The sequence below is a fragment of the Tursiops truncatus genome, chromosome 9, assembly GCF_011762595.2.
Source record: "Tursiops truncatus isolate mTurTru1 chromosome 9, mTurTru1.mat.Y, whole genome shotgun sequence".
Lineage (NCBI taxonomy): Eukaryota > Metazoa > Chordata > Mammalia > Artiodactyla > Delphinidae > Tursiops > Tursiops truncatus.
The window spans coordinates 55,377,200-55,403,494 of NC_047042.1; the positions used below are offsets into that span (position 1 = coordinate 55,377,200).

General features: G+C 41.3%; 1 long non-coding RNA gene across 1 annotated transcript in view; it reads left to right on the top strand.

Moving 5' to 3' along the window:
• The first annotated feature begins 5,106 nt into the window (after window positions 1–5,106).
• Window positions 5,107–26,295, top strand: part of LOC141279470 (uncharacterized) — a 72,446-nt gene continuing 51,257 nt past the window's right edge. The window contains exons 1-2 of the long non-coding RNA XR_012333730.1: window positions 5,107–5,275; window positions 10,126–10,260. This is a non-coding gene — a long non-coding RNA (uncharacterized lncRNA). The remainder of the gene's footprint in view (window positions 5,276–10,125; window positions 10,261–26,295) is intronic.

A 26,295-nucleotide genomic window follows, 5' to 3' on the forward strand; every position in this document is an offset into this window, starting at 1 on the left:
ACATCTTCTTTATCCATTCATCTGTCGATGGACACTTAGGTTGGTTCCATGTCCTGGCTATTGTAAATAGAGCTGCAGTGAACATTGTGGTACATGACTCTTTTTGAATTATGGTTTTCTCAGGGTATGTGCCCAGTAGTGGGATTGCTGGGTCAAATGGCAGTTCTATTTTTAGTTTTTTAAGGAACCTCCATACTGTTCTCCGTAGGGGATGTATCAATTTACATTCTCACCAACAGTGCAAGAGGGTTCCCTTTTCTCCACACCCTCTCCAGCATTTGTTTTTAGATTTTTTGGTGATGGCCATTCTGACTGGTGTGAGGTGATATCTCATTGTAGTTTTGATTTGCATTTCTCTAATAATAATGATGTTGAGCATTCTTTCATGTGTTTGTTGGCAATCGGTATATCTTCTTTGGAGAAATGTCTATTTAGGTCTTCTGCCCATTTTTGGGTTGGGTGGTTTGTTTGTTTTTTTTGATATTGAACTGCATGAGCTGCTTGTAAATTTTGGAGATTAATCCTTTGTCAGTTGCTTCATTTGCAAATATTTTCTCCCATTCTGAGGGTTGTCTTTTCGTCTTGTTTATGGTTTCCTTTGCTGTGCAAAAGCTTTGAAGTTTCATTAGGTCCCATTTGTTTATTTTTGTTTTTATTTCCATTTCTCTAGGAGGTGGGTCAAAAAGGATCTTGCTGTGATTTATGTCTTAGAGTGTTCTCCCTATGTTTTCCTCTAAGAGTTTGATAGTGTCTGGCCTTACATTTAGGTCTTTAATCCATTTTGAGTTTATTTTTGTGTATGGTGTTAGGGAGTGTCCTAATTTCATTCTTTTACATGTAGCTGTCCAGTTTTCCCAGCACCACTTATTGAAGAGGCTGTCTTTTCTCCCTTGTATATTCTTGCCTCCTTTATGGCCATATGTGTATGAGTTTATCTCTGGGCTTTCTATCCTGTTCCATTGATATATATTTCTGTTTTTGTGCCAGTACCATACTGTCTTGATTACTGTAGCTTTGTAGTATAGTCTGAAGTCATGGAGCCTGATTCCTCCAGCTCCGTTTTTCTTTCTCAAGATTGCTTTGGCCATTCGGGGTCTTTTGTGTTTCCACACAAATTGTGAAATTTTTTGTTCTAGTTCTGTGAAAAATGCCATTGGTAGTTTGTTAGGATTGCATTGAATCTGTAGATTGCTTTGGGTAGTATAGTCATTTTCACAATGTTGATTCTTCCAATCCAAGAACATGGTATATCTCTCCATCTATTTGTATCATCTTTAATTTCTTTCATCAGTGTCTTATAATTTTCTGCATACAGGTCTTTTGTCTCCTTAAGTAGGTTTATTCCTAGGTGTTTTATTCTTTTTGTTGCAGTGGTAAATGGGAGTGTTTCCTTAATTTCTCTTTCAGATTTTTCATCATTAGTGTATAGGAATGCAAGAGATTTCTGTGCATTAATTTTGTATCCTGCTACTCTACCAAATTCATTGATTGGCTCTTTTAGTTTTCTGGTAGCATCTTTAGGATTCTCTGTGTATAGTATCATGTCATCTGCAAACAGTGACAGCTTTACTTCTTCTTTTCCGATTTGGATTCCTTTTATTTCTTTTTCTTCTCTGATTGCTGTGGCTAAAACTTCCAAAACTATGTTGAATAAGAGTGGTGAGAGTGGGCAACCTTGTCTTGTTCCTGATCTTAGTGGAAATGCTTTCAGTTTTTCACCATTGAGGACGATGTTGGCTGTGGGTTTGTTATATATGGCCTTTATTATGTTGAGGTAAGTTCCCTCTATGCCTGCTTTCTGTATTTGTAGACTTTTTGGTGATGGCCATTCTGACATGTGTGAGGTGATACCTCATTGTAGTTTTGATTTCATTCTTAAGATGTTAAGCATGACTTGTGGGTTCAATTCACAGATATGCTGAACTAATACTAAAATGTATCTGAAAGGTTGCTGAATTCCTGGAACACTGACTTTTGCTATGGGCAATACATTGCTCTTTTTATTATTATTTCAAAATATAGGCCATGAACTCAGTTATTCTACCATGCCAACTTTCATCATTAACAGTTAATATTTCTGAAGAGTCACACAATTAAGAGAGAAAGATAGGAGTAAGAACTACATGAAACATAAGTAATGGTAAAGTAATGGTAAGTAATGGTAAAGATGATTTAATGAATAAAATAACCTGGACTTACAGGAAGGGTATTCTCCATTTTTATAGGAATCGATTATAAATTAAAGCCTCTGTCAGTAAACATTAGACTTCTTGCTAATTACTTGAAGTAAATTAACAAATACGTCCTTTGGAAAACAGCATCAGCTGAGTTCTAGTCTGAAGGCTAATTCTGTATCAAGTCTGTTACTGTTAGTAGTAAGAGTTTTATTACCCTGCTATCTATGGCCTTTTGTTCCTGGAAGGGCTGTGTTTGGGTTCAGCCTTCCGTGGGGAATAACTCTAAGGAGCGTCTGAGGTACTAGAGAGTATCCCCATTCAAAATCTAGCTCTTCCACTGACTGATTGCATGATATAGGACAAAAGTTTTGAAACTTTTTCAAGCCCTAGTTACCTCATCCAGAAATGAATTTTTTGGAGAATCAAATGAAATAATGATTGTAAAGCTCTTAGCACAATATCTGGCATACAGGAAATACTCCATTACAATGAACTCTTCTTATTATCATCTTCTACAGTGCACGAGACCTTTCTGTTTATTCAATTACAATATCACAATGGCTCATTCAGGGGAAGGCTGAACAGCACTTCATTTTGACAAGGTAAGGTGAGAGATGAGATGCATCAAAAATAAGTACTAAGTGATGTAAGTTCATTTTTTCCCATAGGATCGTAGAATTGAAAAAGGGTTCTGCTGATTAAGAGGAAGCATTCAAAATGATCATGAAGGTGTTTTTTTATTTTATAGAGAAAAAAACCCTCAGTATCTACTACTTTAAAAAATGTTAGCAAAACCTATAATCCCTACAATCATCAAAATTAGTGGGGCTATTGATTTATTTAGCTTGATTTCTCAGTTTGGATTAATTGGTTGGTGAGAGTGTATCGAAAGGAAATTAATCGCTTGATAAGAACAGTGCTAATGTTAATGGATAAACGATTACGCACACACTCTTATCCATTAAGGGAAGCTGGAGAAACCTGGGTAGAAGTATATTTTTTGAGGGCTGGGGAGAGGCAGCACTTACTTGAAGCAACCCAGAGAATCTAATTATAGCAGAAAGAAGAGGAAGGGAAAAGAAAAAGGGAATGAACAGTCAGTGGTGATGAGTGGGGTGTGGATGGGGGGTGGCCATGCAGCCTGACCATTTATTACATGAAATATTGGACTGGGCTGAGGTTGGGTAACTTTGGACACTGCGAAGGCCCTATCCTTACTCTCTGAAACTTGGGGTAATCTTTAGACATTACCATTAATTATTTAGACTCAGAAGGCTGCAAAAACACCTTGATTCATTGGCAAGGTGACAAGCATATGGTGTGTTTTGCAAAGCCCTAGCTTTCTGTTGAGATGAAGGTAACATTAATTTCTTACAAATTCTACAGGGACTTTCCAAGCCAGCCGTGTTAACATCGTTTGACATCGAAGTTGGAGAGCTGGGAGGAGTTTTGAAAAATAGGTTAGATCCAAAGTAGTAGCTTTATTCAGCCTGGTGACAAGGAAGCTTCCGAGGCACCATAGATTTCCTGCAAAGAGCGACAGAGCATCGGATGGCTCTGCAGCTTGATTGATAATAGAAGTGGCAGGTCTATTTAGTGGGTCCTACAGGACGGTGCTTAGAATCTGGTGTTTCCTGCAGTGCTTGGCACTCCAGCAACCCTCAGGCAAGAGTCCCAATTCAGACTCACCAAGCATGTGGTGCAGATCCCCATCAGGGCTGCCCTCTGGTTGAGTGAGGCAAGCAGCCCACCAATATACAAGCTGTTAGAGGGCATCCCCCAGGGACATGAAAGAGGAGGGAGAGAATGAAAGGGGGGTGTGGTTATATGAAGTGAAAGATGTACAAAGGACCCCTCATGGTCTGCAGATACTTATTGTTTGGACTGCTTCTGACAGGGCTTCAGATTTGAGCTGCAAAGCTTCCCTTGTTCTAAGGATAGATGTGTTCCATCTTCCATCCTGCAGTGGGCTCTTAATGACTCCAGGGGCACATAGTTCATTTCTCGCCCTCTATCTTCTCTGTCATCTTTGGACCTCCTCACACCTCCATCAGAAAGGCGAGGTAATGTTTGAATTTCATTTATTGTATGAGTTTATAGAATGCATTTTGCACAAGGATTCTGTCTCATGGCAACAAGGTTTAGCAATCAAGGCATAAATAGAGCTTTTCTTAGGAACTACCGGAAAAAAGCCTGTGATGATACAAAGACAGCAAATGAAAATATGAACTGTTTGTATTAAGGGAGAGAGTGTGCACGGATACAGAGTAAACAGGATTTAGATAAAAACACTTCTAAAGAATCTGAGGTGTCTACCATGGGCCGACACGGCCAGTTCTGGATTGTTCATAGACAACGTGACCTCTTCAGCCCAGGAATAAAAACTCTACTCTGAGACGGGGTCATCTGGTCTATTTCAACATGCTTTAGGCAAATCCATTCATAAATTATGTCAGAGATACAAGCATTGGCCATATTTTAAAAAGACTCTTTGTCTCAAAACCTCTTATATCCATTCAAAACTTTTTGGTTACAAGAACACCATTTTCCTTCTGTTCCCAGAGAAAATAAATTATAAAGAATATCAACCATTTTTTTCCCCACAGTAAAGCCTCTTATATATTGTGGCCATGTAATCACTCTTCCACCTTCCCCAAGCTGTACAATCCCAGTTTTGTTAATATTTCCCCATGGGTGCATTTTCCAAGCATCTAGTCACCTGTTAAGCACTCCCACTAGTAGACTTTCCCCATATTTCACTCCCATTCATGTTGAAGGTCTTATATCTAGACTGGGGGATTCTAGGAAAGTGCTAATAACTACCAAGAGCGGTTTGTGACTTCAGTTTTGCTCATTTGTGCTTTATCTCTCCTGATAAACTATCATAGAATCATTGCATCATCTTCTTGGTACTCCCCCAGGTTCAAACTCACATCCTTTTCATGCATGGGCATTGCTCTCCAGATGTCTGAATCTCTTCTTCATAAACACAGTGCTCACCGTCATGGGAATAGTATTTCATGGTTCCTCTTGAGACCTTGACACATCCATCTAACAGGTTTGGAGCCCAGAAAAGAGGGTGCAAAGGGCTACTCCAGGTCAGTTATAGACCAGTTCCTCTTCTATGCCTTGTGTGTGCTGGTTCTTTGTCTTGGTGTTTTGTCCACAGCGCTTTCTTCTCAATGGAAATCTTCTCCTCTTCTTTGGGGACCCAACTCAGACATTATCTCATGAAAACCCTGTGATGGATGACATGCGCCTCTCCACTTTGTATGCCTACAGACGCCCTTAATATCCAATCCGCAAGTGGAGGTCGAAGAGACCCAAGCAGGGACTTTATTAAATTTTTTATATTCCCAGAAGTTAACAGAATACTTGGCACACAGCAGATGTTGTGTTTCCTGAATTAATTAATCAATTAATTAAATACTGGAGTTTGAAGAGAAGGCAGAATTGAAAGTCACTAGCCTAGAGCTATTATGCCACAAGAGTGGCTCAGAGGAAGAGAGGCAAGAGAAAGAGAAAATGGTCAAGAATCCAGCCACAGCAAACCCTCAGTTGTGTGTGTGTGTGTGTGTGTAGATGAGCTAACAAAGAGTGCTTGTGGAAGCACCACAATACTGTTATTTTATAGATATGAAGAAATAGAGTTTCAAGAAGGAACATTAAAAAAAACCTCTCGTAACAGGGCTCTGCTGTTTGAGCCCCTGCCCACCTCTACAACTCCAAGATGTGCCTGTCTTCCTCACTGAAGGCTTTCTTTCACCTCCAGAAGCATCAGAGCTCTCTCCTACCTCACACACCTGCCACTCATAGTCCCTCTGCTTGGAACGCCCTTTACTCCTGCTTCTCCCAGAGACCCCATCTCCGTCTTCACTGCAATGTCCCCCTTCAGAGGCCCTCCTCACCACTCTTCCCAGTGCAAGCTCCCATTTTACTCTCCTTTTCAGCCTCCTCCTTATTCCTTTCACAGAACTGATCAGATTTTTAATTGCTGGATGCACGCATGCACATATTTTATTTTTCACTTGTCACTAGAATATGAACCCCATGAAGGATGACAATGAGAGAAGATAGAAAATAAAAATAGAATAAGGCAGACTTGGATCTACTTCCCTGCCAGAGCTGTGTACTTATTGGCAAGAGGATATTCTTCTGCTCACTTCAACAGTCACTCCTGCCTGTCCCCGACCCCGCCACAGGGCTGGGAATAGACACTACCTCTTGCCCCTTATCACTGAATTTCATGGGACACCCTCACCACTTCCCTGCCAGGATACAGCTCCTTCAAATCCATTTTAAACAGAGATGAAGGCTCCTTTTACTTCCTGTTCTTGCCTTTTCGATAAAGCTAAGCTGTAGGGCAAAGATTTCAAGCAAGGTTCTGGCCCCGGGAGATCCCTGCATGGAGGGGCACTACGGGGTGGCTTCATTGCTGTTCTAGGCTCTGGAAATGGAATAGCGGGTCGCATCGTCTCCCTGCGGGGGGCATGTAAAACTCTCTGCAAACAGTCCCAGCGTGCTTATAAAACCTCAGGTCACTGACGATGGCAGTGCTCATTTGCTGTGGCCAATTTAGCACTAATAAGCTGTAACGGGGCTTCAGTGATTTGTTTCCATGGCATGTAAACTCCCTTTAGAAACACAGTCCCCCAAAAGAGGTTGCACAGTCCCCCAAAAGAAACCTAATAGGTTTCTTGTTTCCTTCTCTATTTTTGTAAGCTGACTTGTAGCCCGTTTTGGAAGCATTTCCCCATTAGCAGAATCACCACTTCTATCTTTGTCAGAGTCTGTGCTCCACCAGGGGGCAGCCCACCTGCCATCGGACCTGCGGGGATAGTGGGCAGAGAAGCACCAGAGCCCCAGGTTTCTCATCTGGGGAAGTCTGAGGCTGTCTGCGGGGCTGCCCTCGGAGAAGCCCAGCTGAGTGAGGCACACCCATTACCTCACAGGTGGCAGACAGACTCCCCCCGAACCCCTCTCCTGGGAAGGGGCCCTCTTGGAAGCTCTGGATCATTCTTGTGGCCTCAAGTCAGAAGAAGTCACTTCACTTTGGACTTGCTTCCCTGTGACTTGGAGGCAGAAACCAGGCCCACAGAGCATTCGGCTCACTTCTCTCTCATGGTAGGAGAGCTGATCACCAGGCCTCACAGCTTCCATAGATTTGGAACAAAGCGGAAAAGGGGCTCTTTCCCTTCAAGCATGAGTGTACCTCTCTCCCAACAGACAATTCACGTGGATCTCAGAGACCTCATAGATTTATTGTGATTGCCAGCTTCAAACTCCTCTGTAAACGCTGACAATTCAGATTTACCCAAAATAAGAAGTCGTGGTGTGCCTTCTAGCCTCCTTGAGGCCTGGGGATGCTGAAAGAAAGGCACCCTGGTTCCAACCAAAGCAACATTCTACCAGAAATCTGGCAGGTGCACGGCCTCGCCATCCCCACGGACTGAGTACGGAGCGCAGTCGCCGAATTGTGTGTGATCTGCCAAACTCCGTTAGGAGTTTGCTTGTAGCTCGGAAGTCCTGCCAAAAACTTCTCACTAGTTCTGGGCAGAGACACCCGGAGACACCTCCGGGGCCAACTTTCTTTCGTTACATTCAGCTAAGATGCAAGCTGTCCTGAGAGAGCCAGAGTGACTAGGGAAGTCAGGAGGGGATGGGGCGGGGTGACCACGAGATAAGTTGCAGCTGAGAGCCCAGCTCCACTTTCTCAGCTCCTCTGGTAGAAAACCGCCGCTTTGCAGCCCGTAGTCCATTACCCAAGAAGGGCAGCTGACAGACCCAGGGTTCAGGCCAGCCACTCAGAAGCCAGGAGCTGTGAGGACAGTGGCCAGTCACCATAGGAGCAGAAATCTGCCCCTCCTGGCTGATGCTCTTCCTCTGGAGTAGGAGACTGCCATGAGATGGATCTCTGCAATTTTCCTCTGAGAAGGAAGGTTTCATTGTGTGTGTGTGCGTGTGTGCGTGTGTGTGTGTGAGAGAGAGAGAGCGAGTTGGAGTGTGGGTTACTGCTATTTTTAATCCAGCCATTTCCCACCCCCCTACATTTGATGTAAAATATATAACCTACACTGGAATCAAATTATTGGCAGTGAACTAACCCTGCCACGTGCTTGCCTCTGTCTGGCCCACGTATCAGGCCCCCTCTCATTGTTCACAGTTCTGATCCTCACCCATTGGACAAAACCCCATGCTTTCCAAGGCACAAGCTGCCTCCTTCTTCCCTAATGAATGATAGCGTGTACCGTATCCATTTATGCTCATCAAGGCCACAGCTCACGTCCTGGCTGCTGCTGAATAGGAGCTGGCGAATAAGACAAACACCTGGTTGCCAGAGCACCCTTGCTGCGATGTTCTCTCTGTGACCCAGCTGGGAGGCAGGCACTAGATTGTTCCTGGGTGAGTGGAGAGATCCCTGCACAGAGGGGAGGCCACGTCCTCCCTAGGGGTTCAGGAAATGTGCAGGCTCTCTCCCTCTGATCTCCAGTTGCCAGACCAAGTCTATAGGCAGTGTGGTCTCATGTCAGGAAACAAGTAAGTCCTCCTGGGCAAGAAGTTAGGATGTTAGTAATTCCTTGGCTATTGGCTAGCAGTGTCAGCCAGGTAAATTATTTTCCACCTTTATGTTTCAATTTTCTCCGATTTACTCTATTCCATCTCCACTCACCCCTGAAAAACGGTGGCAGCAAACACTCCCTTATAAGAATGTGGTGAGAGTGGATTATATGGTTGGTGCACCTGGAATTTTGTAAAGGAAATGGGCTACAAATACAGAGCTCATCACAGGTAAATTCTGCTGAGAGGTGATGAACTTGGTGATGGTTATGGAATGCTTATGAGGTGAGGCTTGGCTTCATTAAGGACCACAGTTTTGGATGTTCTCGTTGGACATCTCTTTAAGGAAGGCCATTGGCCAGAAGACAAGAGCTGAAGGGTAAAGTGTTGGCAGCACAACACATGGAAACACTAAAAAACTGAGAGTGTTTATTCTGCAGGAAACTGGAAGGACCCGTTTTTACGCACTTGAAGGGTTGCCACTTAGGAAGATCAGAGTTCTGAGTAATCCTTGATAGGCGAAAGCTGAAAGGAGCCAAAATTTGAAAAAACCTAAAGGAAGATATTTCTAACAATTAGAATTGTCTGATTGTCCAATTCGGTTTGGGACAAATATGAACTGAACACTGATAAATAAAACCTTGAGAATCTCTGATTCACAATTCTGTGATTTTCCTGTGTTAAGTCTGCATCTGCTAATAATCATATATAAATTACCACCTGTCTAACAAGTACTCTCCATCTTTATACCTCAGACAAACTTGCTGGGATACCCTGTGGGCAGTTTAATCATTCTCAACTCTCTTTGTTTTTTCCTCTACACCAGGAATGCCTGTGCCCCTTTTGAAGGTGATTTCCCGATTCTGCTTTAAAACCTTGCTTTAACCCCTATAATGTTTCACTTGCTCAATTTATCTCAGCCTCCTCCATACCATTCAGTTTAGTGTTGTATGTACCTAGTTGCCACATCATTATTTTTACTGGTTGGCGCTGTTTATTCCGTTGAGTGCTCTGGTGGATATGACATCTCCTGCCCGTCCCAATCTCCACCGCCACTACTAAACGGAGAGGGTCATCCATGAGATGTGGCCTGGGGTAAATTCTACAAAAACCCTGACATCTACTGATATAGAATCTTCAGCTTTCTAGCCATCAAGGCCATTGCAAGATTTTTAGCTTCCACAAACTTCACAGAGGAAGGGAGCAACACTGAGACCCTGTGCTGGATTTTACCAGTTTTGATGAGTAACTAAAACTATAGCCTATTTAGATACTGTTGCAATTTAGAATGTTGGCCAAATAAGCTGATAAATTTGTATAGTAAATTTACTATGCAAATAATAGAATTGTGTGTAAACAAGTGATTGATGTTCTGATTTTATCTGTTTAGATCATTCTTTCAACAAATATTTACTGAGCGTCTCTTATGTCCAATGATCTGGGGTAGATTCAAAACACCATAAGATATGGCAGCTGCCCAGAAGAAGCATTCGTGATCTTACACACTCCTGGGATTATTCTGAAGGTGAGATAACATAATAGATATGAAAACATTTTTTAAACTGTGAAGTATTGTATGTTTGTAACTGAAAAAATAATCAAAATTACAAGGTGTGGATTTGTAATGTTTCTGTTTCATTTTAAGTGATCTTAAGTCTATTCACACATATTTATTGTATATACTGCAAGCAGGTCAGACTTTTTGACGGTTGGGGCTCCCCTTTTTCCTTTCCCAATATCACCAGACCATCCAGAGCATTTAACTCACATCTGAGTCTCTGAGACAATCATGTCTCTCCCACTAGCCACCCCTTCACTGCTTACGTGGGTGCAGGCTCAGGTCCCTTTCTGCCTGCTCTGATCATCGTTTTAGACTGCTTCTATGTCATTAGAATGTGACAGGAGATGGCTTTCTCCTGTCCCTCTTCTACACACTGCATCCCCCACTTCTCTAGCAGGAAGGTATGTAGCTGGCTCTCTCCACACAGACTCTCCGTGAAGAAAACGCTGTAAGCAGAACGTTGATCAAATTGCTGTGATGTAGCTCTTAATGGACAATATAGAATAATAATGTTAAAAAGAAGTGTTACTATAAAATGTTATGCTGTTTGAACTATAATGATGCAGTCTTCAATTTAGAAGTCAGGACTGGGGTTGGTAAAGAATTCAGTTTGTCCTTGAGTGACCTCTACTGGTGATTCTAGGATGAAGTCGCATTTAAACCTTTGGATTAAAAAAGAAGAACGCTAGGGAATTCTGAAATGATGGCCAAGGATGTAGTGGGAGGAATTCTCAAACACCCATGTTCTCTCAGGGCGAACTCGTTTGGCCCTCAGTGTGTGTGCTACGGCCCCATGCAAACCATTTACTCCTCACGAAGCTCTGAGCGGCATTATTATGAACATCTTACAGAGCAGGAAAGTGACTGTCAGAGAGGTTAAACAACTTACCTGGGTCACACAGCTAGTAAGTAGTAGAAGCAGGATTCCAGCTCAGGGCCAGCTGGTCCACAGCCTAAGCTTCCGCTCTGCTGGGCTCTCCCCATCTTTGTCCAGGAGCCGCTCCACGGCCCCAGAGAGATGCAGGGGTGGTAAATAAGGATGCACAATTAGGTCCTTACATGAGGGCTGCTTGGGGAAAACAGTTTCTACATAGAACTGAGATGTTAAATAGCAAATCTGTTCTTCGCTTCCTTTTAAGTGTGGCCTGGGAGCTTAGGCCTCATGTTTGCTAATTTGTAAACAGTTGTTCTCCTAATTTAGGTCAGGGATTTGGGTTTCATTTTCATGGTCAATTTGGGTCAAAGTTTTGGCAGTTCATCTTAGTTGTAAACTTGTGGGTATGGAAATGTATTTTCCATATTTTCATGTTTTAGGGTTACTATCATAAAAGCAAACACCCAGCTGATTTTCTGGGCACAACAACATTCAGCACCTTGTCCCTGCCCATCAGGGGTTTACAGCTAGCTAAGCGAAGCCAAGTTGTAAACAGGGTGAAAAGGAAGGGCCGCCAACACTGACACTTTCCAGGTGTGGAGGGGTGGTAGGCAAGAGAGGGGGAGATAAACTCTCAGAAACGGTGCAACCTGAGCCTTCAATAAAGGTGGGCCTTAAAAAGCAGAGAGGTGGACGGTGCAGGTGGACGAAGGGGATGAAATACTTAGAGACGGGATGCAGGTGGCTTGTTTGGGGGCTGGAAGGAGGCCCCACGGTTGGGGTGGAAGGTTGAGGTGGAGGTCACTGAGGCTGGAGGGAGAGACTGAGGCCAGACGGTCGGAGGTGAACCCGGTGAGGAGGTTATCTCACTGAGAGGATGGATGGGCCTTCTTTTCTCACGACTTTAAAGAAAAGTATAGAAGCTTTCTTTTGGGGACAGGAGCCGGACCTGACCATGTCTTGGGGTCCTCGCCAACCCCATGAATGTTCATTCAGATGTTTGAAAAGACGTTAAGAACTACCAGTTTTAGTACTACCTCCCAATTTTGATTGCTACTATGTTCCAGATACTAAACACCTAAGAGGCATTATCTCATTTTACCCTCCAATTATCCCGTTAAGGAGATACTATTCTTACCTCATCCTACAGGTGAGGAACTTTAATGCCCTGGAACACACGCATGTGCACTAACCATATGTGTGTCTAAGTTGCAAGTTGAAAATGTGGGAGTTCAGCTTCCCTTCATGCCATACTCCTCTGTACTTTACAATGGGTCGTTTACTCTTCAGACATCTAGAAAAGCATCATCTCCAATGTGGAAGGAATCCCTCTTTTCTCTGTAGGGACAACAGTACAGGAAAAGGGTAAAGTGTCACACTGAGTACTCTTAGGACCCTTAGGTAAACTGAACAAGTTTTTTCCCAAAGATAAAAGTGCAGTTGGAAAGAGTTCACCCTTGAAAAGGAATTTATGACTGTCATTCTGAAAATGTCCAGATGGTGGCGCTACTACCTCAGTGATTCCACACCCTTTTCTGTTCGTTTTAGATGGGTTTGGATGAAATGAACGTTTAGGAAACCTTAATATTCACATATTTTCTAATCTGTGATTTTATCAGGATCCATGATTTTTCAGGACTAGATTTCATGAAGTAATACAAATCAGGATAAATCGGGAACTTTAAAAAAAATTAAACTCCTGTTTTCTACAACATTCAGCTAATTGTTCAGAACTGCTGTGAATGTTACAAATGAAAAACCTATCACAGTTGGGGTGAATTTTCTCTTTTTGGAAATGGAGTGCCATATAGAACAAAATTATGTTATAACATAATAAACAATACCAAACAAGTATCTTACAAATTAGAGAAGGATATTAACCCCACAGCTTAAATATGAAACAAGTTCTAATGTTTTAAAGTTAAGTGAAAACTTTTCTTGACAAAATGAATACGTTCTCTTCAGATATACAGCCACTGACATCACCAAGAGATTTTTCTCTTTGATTTTAGCCTTATCTTCCCCCCAACCCCAAAGCCTTTGAAATGGCTATTTTGTATTTGTTGTATTAGTGAAATGGCCTGATTTTGGCCCCTGTACACATTTCCAGGCCAAATGGTTAAATGTTTGATGTTTTTGTACCACCCCCTTCTGAGGACTGTGTCTCTCCTTTGTTTTATTAGCAATGCTAAAGCCAGCATACCCACAGCCCTGGTGAAGGAAAATTGGATTATTTATTCTCTTGGAAGTAGCATTAAAGCATTACTTTCCTTCCCAAACAATGTTTTCTAAACATTCTCTCTGATTACACGAAATTTTTAGTCTGTCCAGCTAAACCATATATTTTAAGAGACATTTTCAAACAAGTACGTTCAGGAACTCAAGTGTTCAGGGACAAAATACAGCCCTCTGTGCAGTGCCTAGAAGTTAAGTTGCCTCCTAATAAATATACAGCGTGTGTAACTGCAAGCTTGGGAGGTCTGTTCGTGGGAGTTAACAGCATAAATTCCAAGGGAATTCAGAGAACAGACACTTAAAATAACACCAGTAAAGTCACACTAACAGCGGCATATTCAGCACAGCCTGTTTAATATGGTGTGATTTTTATTAGGTAACGTGTGGTACTTTAAGCCAGAAAACAAAAACAACTAAATAGGCAAAACTTGGGATAATCCCTTTCTAATCGGTTAGAAGCAAAGCTAAGAAAATCACTCATCTGAACCGGATAACAAAGAGATTTTGTGTAGGGTTTTCCTCAGCTGTGCTCTGCGGTCAGATAACTGATATCAGCAGTCAGGTTTCTAGACTTCCTCACCTATGGCTTTTAGCTGTCGTGCTGTCTCTTCAGAGTCATGATAATGGCAGCTGATGCTAGCAGGACATTTGCTCTCTTTGCCGGCAACCCCCAGTGGCACCCTGGGAGTGGTTTGTGTTTCTTGGTGAAGGTTATCTTTATTTACCCATGTCGTAGGTCAGCAGAAGAAAACCCAATGCATTAAAATGTCATGGGGCCATCGCCCTCTGTGACTAGCCAGTCTGGGGTTCTGTAGTGGATCTTGTTCAAATCAGGAGTTCAGCAGCTGCTAGGCTTTTAGTGGAAATGAAGGTGGACTTGGTGGATTATTTTGTATTCACTGTATCAGGAAAAAATTAAACACAGGAGCATGGCTTTATCAACTAAGCAGAGAAATCCAAAGTGGGTCTATTAGGAATGTGTACAAATATTCCCCTCCTTTTTTACGTTCTCTCTCCATCCCAGTCCCCTTCATTAAAAGTGACTAGGTATCCTGAAAAATGCCTTTTATTTATCAGTGAGTATGTGAAAATTTTCCACCATTAATATTCTGCATCACAACCATTTAGTCCAATGTCCTTTCTGGAATAAACCCTTGCAAACTTACCTCCCACAAAGAAGATAAACTTAGGGCATGGAGATTTGAACAAAAAATATAAATAGTTAACTGATTCAATTATTGAAGGAGACCCCTATTTAATAATGAAGGAGACTTAAGAAATATATATTTGTAGACATTTTGAAAGACGCAAAATACAGAATTTTGTATTCTAGAAATATTTTTTTTCCTTTTGGGAAAGTACTTTTTAGTAGACAGAAAAGCACTATTTACTTTTCTAGCATCCAGTTAATGTGCATTATGCATAAGTGGAAAGAAGTAATTATTAATGATTCCATTGTGAATGGCCAGGGTGGTAGCCACTTTTATTCTTAACTGTATTGAATGGCATTCACCATTAGTGAGGTCATTATTTTTCAAAGTAATCATAATAACCTGGAATAATTGCTTAATATTACTTAACTAAAAATGCAACAGTGAATTAACTACTTATTATCAAAGATATCCACCATCCCAAAGCATAAATTAGTGGTATCTCAAGCTTTTTCTCTGTTGCACGCCCTTAAAGTTTTTTTTTCTCTTGCAGCTTTCACTAAACAACTAGGGGTGGTCATCAGACAATAAATTCTCTTTGATATCCCTTCCAATTTCCTTCAAGATGGAGTGCAGCTTGCCCTTGAGAAATTTAAAGCATTTTTGTTTGTTGTGGTTTAAATTGCCTCCTGACTTTTTTTTCTGGGTAGCTATAGCCAATAACAGTAAGAAAAAATGAGATAGTTCCAGAGAATATACAATTCAAAAATATATTTTCACCACCCTAATTCCCTTTTGAAATAATGTTTCTGTTAGTGATTAAATAAGGAGTTTGAGTGGGTGTCTTAGTGTCTATAAATAAACTTGAGAACATGCATTATAAAGAGCCATATTTTTACTATCTCATCTCCACTAAACAAAACAATATTTTCTGGCACCTGTACACTCAATGTTGCATGTAGTTCTTATTATGGAATTTCCTTTCTCCTTTTGAGATTGCAGATAATTACTGAGTGTGATAGAAACTTTATAGCCATTAAAAATAGAACAGAAAAATGTTACCAGACGGCAAGTTGTTCAAAATAAATATGAAATAGGACTTGAGTCCTATTTGAAACACTGGTTGGCTCTGCTAGCTTCCAAAAGCATGTAGGTTTCATTTCTTGCCTCTTGATTCTTTAAGAAAAAAAAATTTTTAAGAGCTTAGGAAAATGTTTACCAAATCATTGCTTTAATTTTAATTGGGTATAAAATCTGGCTATATGCAATTGCTGTTTTTTTGTTTAAAATGGCTGAATATTAGAATTTTCAAATAGCTTAACCTATAATTGTCCTTTTCCAATCAGCTTTGGCAGTGCTATATTGAGATTCGCGTTGGTTTAAGTAAAGGGAATGGCATCCAGAAATATAATGGTGAAAACAGTAGTCCATGGGCCCCCTCAGAACTTTCACATTCATCAAGACTTATTGACTTATTTATTATGGGGTGAGAAGAATGAGACTGGAAATGAAATCAGACACATGGAGTATCTGTGGGTGCTTGTTCCACTTAAGTTTGCTAGGGCTTTCAAAAATCCCGATCGGGGGCTTCCCTGGTGGTGCAGTGGTTGGGAGTCCGCCTGCCGATGCAGGGGACACGGGTTCGTGCCCCGGTCCAGGAAGATCCCACATGCCGCGGAGCGGCTGGGTCCGTGAGCCGTGGCCGCTGAGCCTGCGCGTCCGGAGCCTGTGCTCCGCAACGGAAGAGGCCGCAGCAGTGAGAGGCCCGCGTACCACACACACACAAAAAAAATCCTGATCATTTTTATGTTTATCATCTGAATTGTGGTGATGGTAACTCAAGTGTATACAGATTTCCAATCACACAATATTGTTTACATTAATTATATGCAGTTTTCTGTATACAAATTATACCTCAATAAACCTGGGGGGGAAAAGTCCTGATCCCTTTTCTTTAAAGTTACCAAAAATGTTCAGATCTTTAAAAAAAAAAGAGTGATAGCATATGGTAATCTGCCAAGATTGTTTGCAATTTAAATCTGAATTACATCAGCTTTGATCGTCTCCAAATTCATCCTTTTGTAATTCAGAAACAAGGTCTTTAAGATTTTATAATAACCCTGCCTTTATTTTATCTTATTATTTTATTTTACCAGCCTAAATATAGCATGATATTCACAACCCCCTTTGTGGGATTATAGTAGTCAGTTTCAGAATTGCTATATGAAAATAGGGCCCAGCTCCTGGTCCAGTTTTAGAATGTAAATTGTGTTCCTTTTCCCCAGACTCAAGGAGCCTCAGTCAATTAAGTTTCAAATTCATTGAAAACACGGGCCAAGCTTTCCTTCACCAAACATGGCAATGCTTTTCTGCTTTTCTTAGCTAGCTGTTTTTGAACATTTACTTTGTGTCAAAAGTTAGCTGAGCAATTTAAATGCAATGTATCATGTAATCCTTAAAAACTTTGAGTTAGAAACTAACAGTATTCTTATTTTACAAATAAGGAAACTGAGACTCTGAGCACCTACATGACATGTCGATATTGCACAGCTAATAAGGAGCCAGCATTTGAACTCAGATTAGAGGTAACACTTGTGCCAAACACTATTCTCAGTGATTTACATGCATTTGTCTCATTAGAGTCTTAGACACAGATCCTGAGCGGTGCTCTCTTATTCCCATTTCACAGATAAGGAAACCCAAGCATAGAATGCTGCTACGTTGCCACTCTGCGGTTCTAAGGCATTATTTACCAACCTATATTCTGCAATAAGAAGAATTTCATGGGCAAATAAGTTTGGGGGCATTGCTTATTCTAACTCCTGATTTCTAGCTCCTTAGTGAATAATTCACTCAGCTCACTAGTTGTTCTGAGAAGTTCTGTAAGAACAAGCCTGCTTAATGTTGTTTAAGCCAGTGTTTCTCAAATTGATATAGTATGGAAACCCTTTTATGTGTAACTGTTCTTAATATTCTGCAGAAAACCCTTTGGGAAGTACTCATAAAGCCAGGAAATTTCAAGATGATGGGTAACCGGCAAGGTCTCTAGATGGTATTCAGCATAGAGCAGTGGTAACCACATCTAACTGGTCAAATTGATATGCTACTGAAGGTAATTATGAACAGCAGTGCCCTTTCCAAATAGGGGTATTTGCCATCGGATGAAGTTAGTGGCCTAAAACTGGTCCAGGAGACAGCAACTACTCGTTTGGGCAAGGGGCATAGCCAACAAACAGGGAGATGGGAGGTGGTGCTTGCCCCTGCACTCAGCAGACGTGCTCAGAGTGGAAGCAAATCTCCTTTTGACTTCACGCCACCTGTTGCCACAGTCTCCTTCAGAAACGTGACTCCCATCGTGGAATAGGGTGATGTGGGAACATGGGAGCCTCTCTGGGACAGCTCTACAGCCTCCCAATTCAGGTTGCTACTTCCTAAATCTGGTTGTCAAAGTACAGCTGTTCGGCTTGGGAACAGTTTGTGAAGTTGGAATTAATGGGCAAGTGTGTTCTTGAGAACACTGCACCTGATTTTGCCTGAAGATAAAGCTTGAAGGTCACCCACTGATGGTGGTAGTTGTGCCCACGAGGTTACAAAACTGAAAATGGCCCTGGGAGTTTTGCCAAATAAGGACAGCAGGAGCAGATCCTTGGAAAAAGAAAGAGCTGGGAGTGAGGGGTGGGATGGCGGGTTGCTCTTTGAGTAATTACAGTGCTTTCAAGAAAATGTTAGCATTTATCTTACTGCGACATTTGCCTCATCGAAGCTGAGCTGTTTTCCCCTCGTTTCAATGAGATATTGAGGGAGCTCTGAACTCTGTGGCAAATGTTAACTTTTTAATGAAAACCCTTGCACACTATGTCCCAGAGGCAGGGCCTGTGTGGGGCTGAGAAGCAAGCTAAACGAACCGCTGCTCAAAATTCCAGGAGGTTAATAGGCAAATCAACCTAGAAATGGAGAAACCAGCTGTAGCTCTTCTCTTTCCCTGCTTTTCTTATAATTCAAGGCATCTGGGCACCATCTTAGTGCACAGATATCCCATTTTTCAACTGCTGGGGGGCTTTGGCTAAAGGAGCCATTTGTTTTTTATCATTATTAATGGCATCCTTTTTTTTGACAGGCTCCAGACAGCCTTGCCAGTTCAGTTCACTGAGGTGGGCTGGGAGGTAGGAATCGTGGCCTGATCCCTTGCCTGACTGAAGCAGAAAGGTCACATCACCCATTCCTCCTGCTTCCTCTTGCCAGTCTGTTTATGGGAATGGAATATGATGGGGATGAAAAGTCCTAGACCCGCACAGCTTGAGCTGACATATACCTTCAGGTGATCTAAACCACAGGTTCTCAGACTTAGTTACACACCACAATCACCTGGGAGTTTTTGAAACATTGATACTGGGTCTGCCCCCCAGAGATTCTGGTTCAATTAATCTGGGGTACAGCCTGAGCCTGGGGATTTTAAAGAGCTCCCCAGAGGATTTTCGTGTGAAGCAAAGATTGAGAACCCACTGGTCTAATCCAAAGTGAATTCTGCTGTTCCACGTGATGGTAATAGATGTGTCCCTCTCCTGAACAGCCATTGACCACTCTCCCCTGCTACCCCTGCCCCTGCCATGCTTCACCAACCCCTACTCCAAAATAAAACCAAAAATGTCCAGTGGTCATTGGGACAAGCCACTGGGACAAACATGGTTTGGTTTTGTTTTATGATGGGATTTCTCAGAGCTTGAATATAGTAATGTACATTTTTTAATCCTCTAGAAGGTTCAGGGAAGGAAGAACTTCCCACCTCTATTGGACCCCTAATTTCATGGTAGGGCTCAGGGAACTAGGGAGCTAGTGACATACAGATCACTCCTCCTTGGGAAATGCTGCTTCTAATCTAAGAAAGAAGCCCTAAACAGATGGGCTCACATACTTAGTGTGTACCTGACATATTTGACACCCCCAGTGGATCACTTTTAACACCTCCCTCTTCTATACAACAAAATTATTTTTAGTAGTAAACATGTATAATCAATAATCATTATTTTAGGGGGTTTCTTTAGTAGTAAAACAAGTCAAAATTTTTAAAGCATAAATTTTGATTGAAAAATATAATTCAAATTCAGTTAAATATTCCATGAACGAATGAAAATTTGTATTTACCAAACAAAAAGTTTACATCTCACAATGTACACTGTTTCCCTCTTGTAAATTTTAAACATATAAAACCTTCAAGTAGTCACATGGAAAGACAGAATTGAAGTAACTCAAGTTCTGGTTTTTGTCTTTATAATCACTTGCTGTTGTTGTTTATTCCAAATCTACTGTTTGGGAGTCTATCATATCCTGAGGCTGAAGACACAGACTGAGCTCAAAGCAAGCTTGAATGATTCTCAGTCATTACAGACTGATTCTGGGAACAAATGTGTACAGCATATAGTTGAGTCCACGCATGTTGGAGCCAAACTTTGTAACTGGGAGTTTAAAAAATTAATTTCCATGTAGAATACAATATTTATTAAAAGATAAGTAATAGGAATTTGCTCATTTGAAGCATATATATGTATTTGGTTGATTGATTGATTAAAATCAATTGCTTATACCTTAGACCAACAAAAGATTTGAGGGGGAGGAGCATTTTAATCACTGACGTTGTTGAGCATGGATGAAGCATGATAATAAAAAGCAGACTGACTTTAGTCAGTTTTGCTATTGTTTACAATTCTCTGCAGACAATGCACCCCCTATTCCTTAACCCCAGGGCAGACCATTCCCACCACTTCATCCTTGTACATCATTCTATATATCCAGGGTCACCAGATCTAACAGTGGAAGTTAGAACTAAAAGCCAGTTCTCCTGATTCCCACATCAGTACCTTTCTGTGCCCAACATCTTGTGAATAATACATTTGTCTCTGCAAAGGTTTCAGAAACATTAGATGAAACTTACAATCCACTCTGTAATGAACAATAATGTCAACACAATCTGAAATGTAAGAGTCAGCCAAAATGTCCATTTGGTTCTGTGTGTATTGAGTTTCAAATCATTTCAGCTCAGAGGTCTGGGTGACATGTGTCCCTTTAGAAAATAGAGATTGCTTTAGCTTTAATAAGAAGAAAACTGTTCTTTAATTGACAAGAAGCTTGTATCATACTGAAAAAATTCATTGGCTGCGTTCAGCTTGAATATTGTATTCATTATGTTTCCTAATCTGTGTGATTACTACCTGTGTAATTTGATGTCTGGCACCTGCTATCTGAATTCTTTTAGTCCATTATATTTTCCATCTTTTTTTGTAATGAAGGATAAGGTTGGGACATGGAAAATTGCAGCAGACTGCCTAAGGTGAATTGCAACCAGCCTGCAGCTGGATAGAGCAGCAAAAAATAGGAAGTTACAAAAGGAATCAGAGAAAGGTAGCTTCCAGGTCTGTGGTCTGCTGGGACTTCACTGAGTAGGAAATGGAGTTGGCCAATTTTCCAACATGGCGATTGGCCAGTCTTTGTTTTGTTTTTTTTTTTTGCCCCAGACGCGCAGGCTCAGCGGTCATGGCCCACAGGCCCAGCCGCTCTGCGGCATGTGGGATCTTCCCGGACCGGGGCACGAACCCGCATCCCCTGCATTGACAGGCGGACCCCCAACCACTGCGCCACCAGGGAAGCCCGGCCATGCTTAATTATCTCCAATAACTCAGGTTGGCATTTATCCATTCAGTGAAATTATTAGGGTAAAATATGTGGTGTGTAAATGAGGTGTAAGGGTGTAGTACACTGCTAACAGATTGTTGCATAGCGTGTCAGAGGTAGAAAGTGGGGATTGGAACAAAAACAAAACACTTGCAGTAAATTAGATATTAAGTGCACAGATCACACAACACCAACAAAATGATACAAATGCTCGAGAGAATGAGCATTGACATCAGACATACCTAGGTGCGAATCCTGTCTGATCCATACCACAAGCAAATTAAAACTCTTGTTTCCCTTATTTAAAAGGGGGACTATAATATCTCCTTATAGTGCTGTTATTAAATTACATCATATTAAACCACATATGATTATGTAACATGTCTATTGAGACCATGGATCATAAATGGTCCTCAATAATTGGGTAGAATTATTTAATTTTTACATTCTAGAGGCAAATCGGACATCAGCTCCAGAGCATTTACTTGCCATTGCATTGCCTCCTCCATGTTTAGGTAGACATTTCCCAAAATTTCCTGACCATTAAGGCAATCTGGTCAGCGTGCAGCCTCTTGAATCACCCAGACCTGGATTTAGACCTCGCTTTGCCTTTTCCCATCTATGTGACCTTGGGGAATTTCCTTAATCTCTTTGACCCTTAGATTTTCCCCCCCTCTGTACAATGGGGAGAATAATGACATCTACCTTGTAGGGTTATTACAAGGAGTGATGGAGTTAATGCATAGGAATTGCCCAGTGCAAATTTATCTATCATTTTAGTATTTTTGTGTGACTTTATGGGTGTTTTTGTTGTTCCTGTTTGTTTGTGGATGCCTGGTTCATCCCCAGGGGTGGCCATATAGATTTTCTTCCATCCTCAGTTTAATTGGGTTGTTGAAATCCCAGTAGTCCTGGCACTGCTGGCATCAGTAAGAATACCCATGTCTCCTCTTCTCCATTTCCCATTTCCTACTCTCCCTGCCCATTGCCCCTGTGTCCTCCTTTACTGTCCTATTTGCCTTCTCTCTCGCCACAACCTGGATGTTGTTTTCCATGAGAACTAGGATTCATAACAAATGTTGGGAAAAACAGGGGCCATTAGTTCTCCTCCACATCAAGGTCACAAACCCTCACTGTGCCGCCCCCAAGACAAAGTGAAGCCCTGCAGAGCCAAGCCTGGTGGCACAGAGAGGACCAATTCTGCGTGTTGTCCCTGCTTGGGGCCTTCAGGTGCAACTGAAGTCCACACAGGGGAGCCTTGGGTGGGGGTGAAGTGCTTTTTCTGTCTGACCCTCACTGGGAGACCCCTGCCCATTAGCAGGGCGGCCAGCCCTCCGCGTGGGCCTGTGCTCTGACCTCCCCCTTCTTTCTCTCCTGAGGAAGAGGATGGGGGGCAGAGCACGTTCATGCTCTCTGCAGACTTTCTTTCCATGAGACTGTCAGTAGTCAGCCATGTGGCCCTTTCACTCACCTGCAGCATTCTCCCTTACCAGGGCCACACCCGGTCTGAGGAAGGGGCCGGATTTAAAGTTTAGGAGAAGTTAGGGAGGATTGGACACTAGCATTTACCAGCTGTGTGACTCTGAGCACCTCTATAAACTCTCTGGGTCTCAGTTTCCTGAGCTTCAAACAGAGATAATAATGCCACGTACTTTGTAGAGCAGTTTAGAGAATTAAATGAATAACATATATCATATTTCTTGCTACAGTGCCTAGATACACAGAAGGAACTCAGTAAATGTGAGCTTCCTTCCCTTCCATTCCATTCTATCTATATTCTATTTTTCACATGTTAGTGTTTCTGAGGTTGGTTTGTGTCTTATAATCAATAATATCTTACGATGAAATACAGTAAAAACTATCATTTATTGATGGCCTACTGTCTGTAATTACTTTCTACATATTACCTTATTTAATTATCCCAACAGCTTCATGATGTAGATATTATTCTCTCTATTTTGTCAGTGGAGAAGATGAGATTCAGAGTAATCGCATAGCTATTAAAAGTCAGAGCTACAACTGACTCCAAAGCCAATGCTCTTAATGGCCCCCAATCAGCCACATCAGCTTCACCAAAAATTATAAAGTAGGGGAGACTTGTCTCACCTCCTTCACTAAAGCTCACCTGTCTCTCCTAGCATTTCCCCCATTCTGGTCATCCAAGGCTGAGGAGCTCATGCCAGACACTCCATATACTGCCCAGGAAACCCTTCATTTCCTGCTATCCACCCAAATCCATTGACCTCATGCCCTGGACTCATTTGAGCTGTCACATATGACCATTACTAACTTACCTAGTTAAGACTGAAAAAATACAATAATAGGGGCAAATATTTATATAGCACTAATTACGTGTCATGTACTGTTCTAAGCACTTGGCATAAAACTCATTCAACCTCACAACAGCCCTGTGAGCCAGACACTGCTAACAGCCCAGTTTTACAGATGAGAAAGCCGAGGCACAGAGGTTAAATGTCTTATCCAAGTCCCACAGCTTGCGATTGGTGGAGCCAGGATTGGACTCCCACCATCTGGCTTCAGAATCTGCACTCTGAAACCATTATCCAGACTGCCTCTGTATCTACTCTGAAAAGAGGAGTCCTAGAGAAAGAACACCTCAACCAAATACATTAATCTTCTAAAGATGTAGTTTTCAGCCATGAGACAAATTGTAGGGAGTGGGGAATGCTCTGCAGAACCATTATCTTGTACTTTATTTTTTATTTATTTATTTTGTTTATTTTTTTAATAGATCTTTATTGGAGTATAGTTGCTTCACAATAGTGTGTTAGTTTCTTTTGCACAACAAAGCAAATCAGCCATATGCATACACATGTCCCCATATCCCCTCCCTCTTGAGCCTCCCTCCCATCCTCCCTCTCCCACCCCTCTAGGTCATCGCAAAGCCGATCTCCTTGTGCTATGCTCTGCTTCCCACCAGCCAACTATTTTACATTCAGTTGTGTGTATATGTCGATACTACTCTCACTTCACCCCAGCTTCGCCCTCCCACCGCATGTCCTCAAGTCCATTTTCTATGTCTACCTTTTTATTCCTGCCCTGCAACTAGGTTCATCAGTACCTTTTTTTTTTTTTTAGATTCCATATATATGTGTTACTTGTTTTTCTCTTTCTGACTTACTTCACTCTGTATGACAGACTCTAGGTCCATCCAGCTCACTACAAATAACTCAATTTCGTTTCTTTTTATGGCTGAGTAATATTCCATTGTATATATGTGCCACATCTTCTTTATCCATTCATCTGTTGATGGACACTTAGGTTGGTTCCATGTCCTGGCTATTGTAAATAGTGCTGCAGTGACCGTTGTGGTACATGACTCTTTTTGAATTATGGTTTTCTCAGAGTATATGCCCAGTAGTGGGATTGCTGGGTCGTATGGTAGTTCTATTTTTAGTTTTTTAAGGAACCTCCATACTGTTTTCCACAGTGGCTGTATCAATTTACACTCCCACCAACAGTGCAGGAGCGTTCCCTTTTCACCACACCCTTTCCAGCATTTATTGTTTCTAGATTTTTTGATAATGGCCATTCTGACCAGCATGAGGTGATATCTCATTGTAGTTTTGATTTGCATTTCTCTAATAATTAGTGACGTTGAGCATCTTTTCATGTGCCTCTTGGGCATCTGTATGTCTTCCTTGGTGAAATGTCTATTTAGGTCTTCTGCCCATTTTTTAACTGGATTGTTTGTTTTCTTGATATTGAGCTCCATGAGCTCTTTGTATATTTTGGAGATTAATCCTTTGTTTGTTGTTTCATTTGCAAATATTTTCTCCCATTCTGAGGGCTGTTTTTTTGTCTTGTTTATGGTTTCCTTTGCTGTGCAAAAGCTTTTAAGTACCATTTGTTTGTTTTTGTTTTTATTTCCTTTACTCTAGGAGGTGGGTCCAAAAAGATCTTGCTGTGGTTTATGTCAAAGTGTTTTTCCTATGTTTTCCTTTAAGAGTTTTATAGTGTCTGGTCTTACATTTAAGTCTTTAATACATTTTGAGTTTATTTTTGTGTATGGTGTTAGGGAGAGTTCTAATTTCATTCTTTTACATGTAGGTGTCCAGTTTTCCCAGCACCACTTATTGAACAGGTTGTCTTTTCTCCGTTGTATGTTCTTACCTCCTTTGTTGTAAATTAGGTGCCCATATGTGCATGGGTTTATCTCTGGGCATTCTAACCTGTACCATTGATCTATATTTCTGTTTTTGTGCCAGTACCATACTCTCTTGATTACTGTACTTTTGTGGTATTGTTTGAAGTCGGGGGTGCCTGATTCCTCCAACTCTGTTTTTCTTTCTCAAGATTGCTTTGGCTATTTGGGGTCTTTGTGTTTCCATACAAATTGTAAAATTTTTTGTTCTAATTCTGTGAAGAATACCATTGGTAGTTTGATAGGGATTGCACTGAATCTGTAGATTGCTTTGGATAGTATAGTCATTTTCACAATATTGATTGTTCCAATCCAAGAACATGGTATATCTCTCCATCTGTTTATGTCATCTTTGATTTCTTTTATCAGTGTTTTATAGTTTTCTGAGTACAAGTCTTTCGCCTCCTTAGGCAGGTTTATTCCTAGGTATTTTATTCTTTTTGTTGCAATGGTAAATGGGAGTATTTCCTTAATTTCTCTTTCAGATTTTTCATTGTTGATGTATAGGAACGGTAGAGATTTCTGTGCATTAATTTTGTATACTGCAACCTTATCAAATTCATTGATTAGTTCTAGTAGTTTTCTGGTGGCATTTTTAAGATTTTCTATGTATAATATCATGTCATTGGCAAATAGTGACAGTTTTACTTCTTCTTTTCCAACTTGTATTTCTTTTATTTCTTTTTTTCTCTGATTGCTGTGGCTAGGACTTCCAATACTATGTTGAATAATAGTGGCGAGAGTGGACATCCTTGTCTTGTTCCTGATCTTAGTGGAAATGTTTTCAGTTTTTCACCATTGAGTATGATGCTTGCTGTGGGTTTGTCACATATGGCCTTTATTATGTTGAGGTAGGTTCCCTCTATGCCCATTTTCTGGAGAGTTTTCATCATAAATGGGTGTTGAAT